The following is an 8,080-nucleotide window of genomic DNA, read 5'->3' as shown; positions in this document are numbered from 1 at the left end:
CTGTTGGAAAGAGCAGTTCTCCTCTCACTTTAATAGCAACGATGCAGGCGTGACTCAACTCATGACCTTCCTCCTTCTTCTACAGTATCGGGGCGAGACAGTGAGGACGCCCAGTCACGCTTGGTCTAACCCAGACCCTAGCGTGTTGAGGATGATTCTTTTTCGTGTGGGAGGTAACGTCAGCAGGACCCTCGCCTCTGAGTCAGAGGATTTTGGCGTTGAGTTCACTCTCCAGAATGTTGATAATGTAGTCAAATGTCATACTCCAGTGTGGGTGTTGCTGTATTGTCTTAGATTTCGTGTTTTTGAATGAAAGGAAGATCAGAAGTTGAATGCCAATGGAATCTCTCAATGCTCAGATTCCCCACTCCCGTGCCCTGGCCAATATTCTACTCTCCAACAGTATCACTGTAACTAATTAGCTGGCATCGACCTTGCTGTGTTTAAATTAGCCACCACATTTCCTGCATCACAACATTTCAAATGTTAGTCCACAATACTTCAATAGCAGTGTAGTACTGATCAGATAAACTGCATTTGTGATGTTGATTGAGGAATAGATATTGACCACGGCACTTGGAATTACCCCTATCACCCCCTCCTCTTTGGAATAATGGCATGGGATTGCTCATGTACAGCGAAGATTACAACAGGATCTGGACCAGATGGGCCAATGGGTTGAGAAGTGGCAAATGAAATTTAATTCAAATAAATGCGAAGTGCTGAATTTTGGGAAAGCAAATCTTAGCAGGACTTCTACACTTAATGGTAAGGTCCAAGGGAGTGTTGCTGAACAAAAGACGTTGGAGTGCAGGTTCATAGCTCCTTGAAAGTGGAGTCGCAGGTAGATAGGATAGTGAAGAAGGCATTTGGTATGCTTTCCTTCATTGGTCAGAGTATTGACTGCAGGAGATGGGAGGTCATGTTGTGGCTGTACAGGACATTGGTTAGGCCACTGTTGGAATATTGCATGCAATTCTAGTCTCCTTCCTATCGGAAAGATGTTGTGAAACATGAAATGGTTCTGAAAAGATTCACGAGGATGTTGCCAGAGTTGGAGGATCTGAGCTACAGGGAGAGGCTGAACAGGGTGGGGCTGTTTTCCCTGGAGCGTCGGAGGCTGAGGGGTGACCTTATAGAGGTTTACAAAATTTTAGGGGCATGGACAGGATAAATAGTCAAAGTCTTTTCCCTGGGGTCGGGGAATCCAGAACTAGAGGGCATAAGTTTAGGATGAGAGGGAAAAGATATAAAAGAGACCTAAGGGGCAACTTTTTCATGCAGAGGGTGGTACATGTAAGGAATAAGCTGCCAGAGGATGTGGTGGAGGCTGGTACAATTGCAACATTGAAGAGGCATTTGAATGGGTATATGAATAGGAAGGGTTTGGAGGGATATGGGCCGGGTGCTGGCAGGTGGGACTAGATTGAGTTGGGATATCTGGTCGGTGTGGACGGGTTGGACCGAAGGGTCTGTTTCCATGCTGTACATCTCTATGACTCTACGTACTCACGGAGTGGGCATAGAAGGTTGTTTCAACATGTTACATAAGTTAACTGCTGTTTGGGTTTGTGTCCTGCATTCAGTGAATGAGTGAAAACCCCAGCACAGAGAATTGATTGAAGTATGAAGCTGAAGCTAACGTGTTTGATTAAACCAGTAAGAGCACACACATAGAAACATGTTCCTATTAAGGGCTGGTAGTTGATGGATGCAATCACTGAGCTGGGGCAGTTAAATCTGTCCGAGCAGCTCAGGTCAGTCGCTGGTGGGGTTGGAATATGCTTTTAGGCTCTAACATATTGGAGTACAGCATTCCATTGAGTCTGTTTCACCAAAGAAAGTCTAGAGAAATTGGGGTACGGTTAAGGAAAACAAGGAAGCATATGTCAGGTAGAGACAGGAGAGATCGAGTGGATCTTTAAAAGAGCATAAAGGCAGTAGGAATATACTTAAGAGGGAAGTTAGGAGGGCAAAAATGGACATGAGATAGTTTTGGCAAAGAGGGTTAAGGAGAATCCAGAGAGTTTTATAAAAATATTAAGGACAAAAGGGTAACTAGGGAGAGAATAGGGATCCTCAAAGATCAGCAAAGCCACCTTTGTGTGGAGCCGCAGGAGATGGGGGAGATACTAAACGCGTATTTTGCATCAGTGTTTACTGTGGAGAAGGACATGGAAGATATAGAATGTAGGGAAAAAGATGGTGACATCTTATAAATGTCCATATTACAGAGGAGGAGGGGTTGGATGAATTGAAAAGCATAAAGGTGGATAAATCCCCAAAGTCTGATCAGGCGAACCTTAGAACTCTATGGGAAGCTCGGGAAGTGATTGCTGGGCCTCTTGCTGGGATATTTGTGTCATTGATAGTCACAGGTGAGGTGCTGGAAGACTGGAGGTTAGCTAATGTGGTACTGGTATTTAAGAAAGGTGGTAAGGTCAAGCCAGGGAACCAGTGAGTCTGAGGTCGGTGGTGGGCAAGTTGTTGGAGGAAATCCTGAGGGATAGGATTTACATGTCTTTGGAAAGGCAAGGACTGATTAGAGATAGTCGACATGGCATTATGCGTGTGAAATTGTGTCTCACAAACTTTATTGAGTTTTTTGAAGAAATAACAAACAAGACTGATGAGGGCAGAGCGGTGTATATGATCCATATGGACTACAGTTAAAGTGTTCAACAAGGTTTCCCATGGGAGATTGGTTAGCAAGGTTAGATCTCATGGAATACAGGGAGAACCAGCCATTTGGATGCAGAACTGGCTCAAAGGTAGAAGACAAAGGGTGGTGCTGGGGGGTTGTTTTTCAGACTGAAGGCCTGTGACCAGTGGAGTACCACAAGAATTGGTGCTGGGTCCACAACTTTTCATCAGTTATATAAATGATTTGGATGTGAACACAGGAGTAAGTTTGCAGATGACACCAAAATTGGGGGTGTAGTTGGCAGCGAAGAAGGTTACCTCAGATTACAATGGGATCTTGATCAGATTGGCCAATGGGCTGAGGAGTTTAATTTTGATAAACGTGAAGTGCTGCATTTTGGAAAGGCAAATCAGAGCAGGATGAATACACTTAATGGTAAAGTTCTGGGGAGTGTTCCTAAACAAAGAGACCTTGGAGTGCAGGATCATAGCTCCTTGAAAGTGGAGTCGCAGGTAGATAGGATAGTGAAGAAGGCGTTTGGTATGCTTTCCTTTATTGGTCAGATTATTGAGTTACAGGGGTTGGGAGATCATGTTGCAGGTGTACAAGACTTTGGTTAGCCACCGCTGGAATATTGCTTGCAATTCTGGTCTTCCTATCGGAAAGATGTTGTGAAACTTGAAAGGGTTCAGAAACGATTTACAAGAATGTTGCCAGTGTTGGAGCATTTGAGCAATGGGGAGAGGCTGAATAGGCTGGGGCTGTTTTCCCTGGAGTGTTGGAGGGTGAGGGGTGACTTTATAGAGGTTTATAAAATCATGAGGGACATAGAAAGGGTAAACAGACAAACTTTTTTCCCTCAGGTAGGCGAGTCCAGAACTAGAGGGCATAGATTTAAGGTGAGAGAGGAAAGATTTAAAAGGGACCTCAGGGGCAACTTTTTCACACAGAGGGCGGTGCATGTATGGAATGAGCTGCTAGAGGAAGTGGTGGAGGCTGGTACAATTGCAATAATTTAAAAGGCATTTGAATGGGTATATGAATAGGTATGGGCCAAGTGCTGGCAAATAGGACTAGACTGTGTTGGGATATCTGGTCGGCATGGATGAGTTAGACCAAAGGGTCTGTGTCTGTGCTGTACATCTCTATAACTCTATGACTCTATGGTACGCAGTGGTATTTTTGCAGCGATTCATCTGAGCAGCTCTGAAACACCTGACTCATTGCTTTCTGTGCTCCCAGCAAAGGACATTGAGACAAATATCAATTTCTGCTGGAGGAGCATCAACTCAGTGAAATATCCCCTTTGTCCTGCCTGAGACCAGCTGGTCTTCCAATGCAAAGAATTATTCTCAACCAAGTGTTACAGATTGGCCCATTCCAAGATCTATGACACCTTGCTGAGAGATAGCCACTACAGTCCTGCAATGAGAAAACACCATCATTTAAGGACATCCAGTTATATTATACCAAAGATGTACAACTGTACAGGAAGCTGCATGAAACTCTGCTATGAAATGGAAACTGTCATCTGTCTTGTTCATGTGTAATTAGGTGCCTCAAAATGCCACTTACAACTCTGAAAGGAATTGAACTGTATCGGATTTTATGTAATGTTAAACGGCAATTGTGTCATAATAGTCTTTTGCTTACTATATGAAAAATATCTTCTTGAATAGCAAATAATCATTTTATAACTTCTTGGCTCAGGGCTACGTGTTCCTGGATTCCACGCCAGATTGTTGACCTTTGGTGAGCAGATTAATTGGATGAGTAACCAGAAAACCAATTTGATTGTAGAATATTCCAGAAATTTGCGGTTAGAGATTACTTACAGTGTGGAAACAGGCCCTTCGGCCCAACAAGTCCACACCGCCCCGCCGAAGTGCAACCCACCCATACCCCTACATCTACCCCTTACCTACACTACAGGCAATTTAGGATGGCCAATTCACCTGACCTGCACATCTTTGGACTGTGGGAGGAAACCAGAGCACCCGGAGGAAACCCACGCAGACACGGGGAGAATGTGCAAACTCCACACAGTCAGTCACCTGAGGCGGGAATTGAACCCAGGTCTCTGGCACTGTGAGGCAGCAGTGCTAACCACTGTGCCACCGTGCCGCCCACTAAGAGCTATGGATGTGACAGCAGCTTTGCAAAGGCTGTGCCCAAAGTAGCAACAAGTCAAACATTCTGGAAAGACCCAGATTTGTGTGCCAGCTAATCTCAGCTGGAACAAGAGAGTTGCAGTTGGTTTCATCTTAACATCTCGAGAGTAAAGATAAACAAATAGCTTGTTTTTTTTCCACTGAATTGATTTGGCTCTTGAGTACCTTTCATAATTGGCAGCAATATTCTGTCGAGAGTTCCAGGATATGGTTAACACTCAATCAACACAACCTTGCAAAACCTTCTTAGCTAGGCTTACTGCAGTCTTGATGGCACAAAAACCCCCAGAGACAACTTTCTCTGATCCCATAAAATGGAATGACTTTGTCTGGCCAAACTGAAGCTGCAGCAATCATCTTGTCTACACTCCCTGCCTTCAGGTTTCTTTTTAAATGTTTTACATATACAGTACCTTGTACTCCTCTATTCCCCTCCATCTGACCTACACACAGACATGTAACTTTCTATGCTCTGAGGCTAACTGTAATCTCATGTCAAATTAGCTATTTACCTTTTGTATTACCTCTATAGCAATCTAGATCAATTGATCAATTGCAAAAATGAATTATCTTAGTTTAACTTCAGACTGAAAGGAAGATCTTTTAAAAAGATAAAAAAAAAAGTTTTTTTCAGCAAATACAAAGGTCATCACACATTGAATGCACATGGAATGGTACCATAGGGTTAAAGAGCATCTTCAGGAAAATAGGGGAGGACAAAATGACATTTACAGTTATTGGCTGACACTGGATCAGTCTACATTACTAAATAGCTTGATGACTCAATAGTAATTTACAGTCATACCCCAACAAATTGATGGTGAGAGGCTTTGTTGTAAATCGAATGTGACTAGAATTTCCCAACTCAGATGCACAATGAACTGATTTTTTAAAATGAATGCGCAGCTGTTATCTTCTGATTAACTTAGTTTAAATCTGATTAACTCCTTGGTTGCACTTCCCAACTTTCAATGTATTATCTATGTTTGTCATTTTTTTGTGGTTACTTTTGTCTCTCTTCTTCTGAATGTAGTGTCCATTGGACCATAAGACATAGGAGCAGAAATTAGGCCATTTAGCCCATCGATTTTGCTCTGCCAATCAATCATGGCGAGTAAGTTGCTCAACCCCATTCTCCCACTTTCTTCCTATAACCCTTGATCCCCTTGACAATCAAAAACCTATCTATCTCCATCTTAAGTAAACTCAATGACCTGGTCTCCACAGCCTTCTGTGTCATTGTATGAGTAGCACCCCTTGAGCTCTCCACGACTTCATCATGGACCTTCAACATTGTCTGAAACAGGACAGTCTCAGAGAGCGGGATATCATGGCAGAAAATGGTCCCACCCTTATTTGACATTGATACACGGTGCCAACTCACCTTAAGGAACAAGACAATGCCAGTTGTTTTTACATTTAAATTACAATCTAGTATTTTGAAGAATAGATGAATCACTGCAGAGTCATAGCAGATTGAGGTTGAAATTTTTTGTGGATTACTTCAATGCTCTGCCAGTAATAGACAGAAATTCACTCTGCTTCTTGCTGGGAAAATGACAAGGAGAAGTAAGAGCTGCTATCAGAGATTCCCCAGGCTGAGTTTCTAATCCTGAGATTTTGCATAGTGCAATATTATTGAGTTGACCAGTGAATGGAGGCATATCAATCTCCACAAGGCCACTTGTGGACTCGACCAGTAGGCGAGGAATCTTTACATCAAAGTTATCTGAAATATTCTTGATGTTTTCTCATATCAAAACCCTTCGCATGTATCCAAGCCTCTGGTAGACATAAAAACCTAAATACCAAAACGATCTTTGTTACAACTAAATTGAATTGAATTGAATTAGGTTTATTGTCACACATGGTCGAAAAGTGTGGCGCTGGAAAAGCACAGCAGGCCAGGCAGCATCCAAGGAGCAGGAGAGTCAGCGTTTCGGGCATCAGTCCTTCATCAGGAATGTGAGGGTGGGAGAGGGGCCTGAGTGATAAATGGGAGGGTGGGACAGGGGTTGGGGAAATGTCTGCGGCCACTGCTGACCACACTGTCCCTGTGATCGTCATCAGAACCACAGCCCGCGCAATCGCCACCACCACCTCTGTCCTGAGACCTAAGTGAATGGTGGTCCTGGCAGTGATTGTGGGACGGTAGTCCTGGCGATGATTGTGGGAGTGGTGGTCCTGGCAGTGATTGTGGAGTAGTGGTCCTGGCGATGATCATGGGGACGGTGGTCCTGGCAATGATCGTGTGGGTGGTGGTCCTGGCGATGATTACGGGTGTGGTGGTCCTGGCGATGATCGTGAGGATGGTGGTCCTAGTGATTATCCAGGGGGTGGTGGTCCTAGCGATGATCCTGGAGACGGTTGTCCTGGCGATGATCACAGGGGCAGTGGTCCTGGTGATGATCGCGGGGACGGTGGTCCTGGCGATAATCACAGGGGGATGCTTGTCCTGGCGATGATCGTGAGGATGGTGGTCCTGGCGATGATTGTGTGGGCGGTGGTCCTGGCGATGATCACGGGGACAGTGGTCCTGGCGATGATCACGGGGACGGTGGTCCTGGCGATGATCACGGTGGGGGGGGGGTGCTTGTCCTGGCGATGATCGTGAGGATGGTGGTCCTGGTGATGATCACGGGTGCAGTGGTCCTGGCGACCATGGGGATGGTGGTCCTGGCAGTGATCGTGGGGATGGTGGTCCTGGTGATGATCGTGGGGGCGGTGGTCCTGGCGATGATTGTGGGGGCGGTGGTCCTAGCGATGATCAAGGGAGTGCTGGTCCTGGTGATGATCGTGGAGATGGTGGTCCTGGCGATGATCACGGGGACGGTGGTCCTGGCGTTGATCGTGGAGACGGTGTTCCTGGCGATGATCGTGGGGGCGGTGGTCCTGGCGATGATCGTGGGGGCGGTGGTCCTAGCGATGATCAAGGGAATGCTGGTCCTGGTGATGATCGTGGAGATGGTGTTCCTGGCGATGATCACGGGGACGGTGGTCCTGGCGTTGATCGTGGAGACAGTGTTCCTGGCGATGATCGTGGGGGCAGTAGTCCAGGCTATGATCGTGGGGGTGGTGGTCTGGCGATGTTCGTGGAGACAGTGGTCCTGGCGATGATCGTGGGGCGGTGGTCCTGGCAATGATCGTGGGGGGGCGGTTGTCCTGGCGATGATCGTGAGGATGGTGGTCCTGGCATTGATCACGGGGTCGGAGGTCCGAGTGATGGTCGTGGGATGGTGTCCTGGTGATGATCATGGGGATGGTG

The sequence above is a fragment of the Chiloscyllium punctatum genome, chromosome 16 (genome assembly GCF_047496795.1).
Source record: "Chiloscyllium punctatum isolate Juve2018m chromosome 16, sChiPun1.3, whole genome shotgun sequence".
NCBI lineage: Eukaryota > Metazoa > Chordata > Chondrichthyes > Orectolobiformes > Hemiscylliidae > Chiloscyllium > Chiloscyllium punctatum.
The sequence above is the reverse complement of the archived record's forward strand: the minus strand, read 5'-3'. Positions refer to the sequence as shown.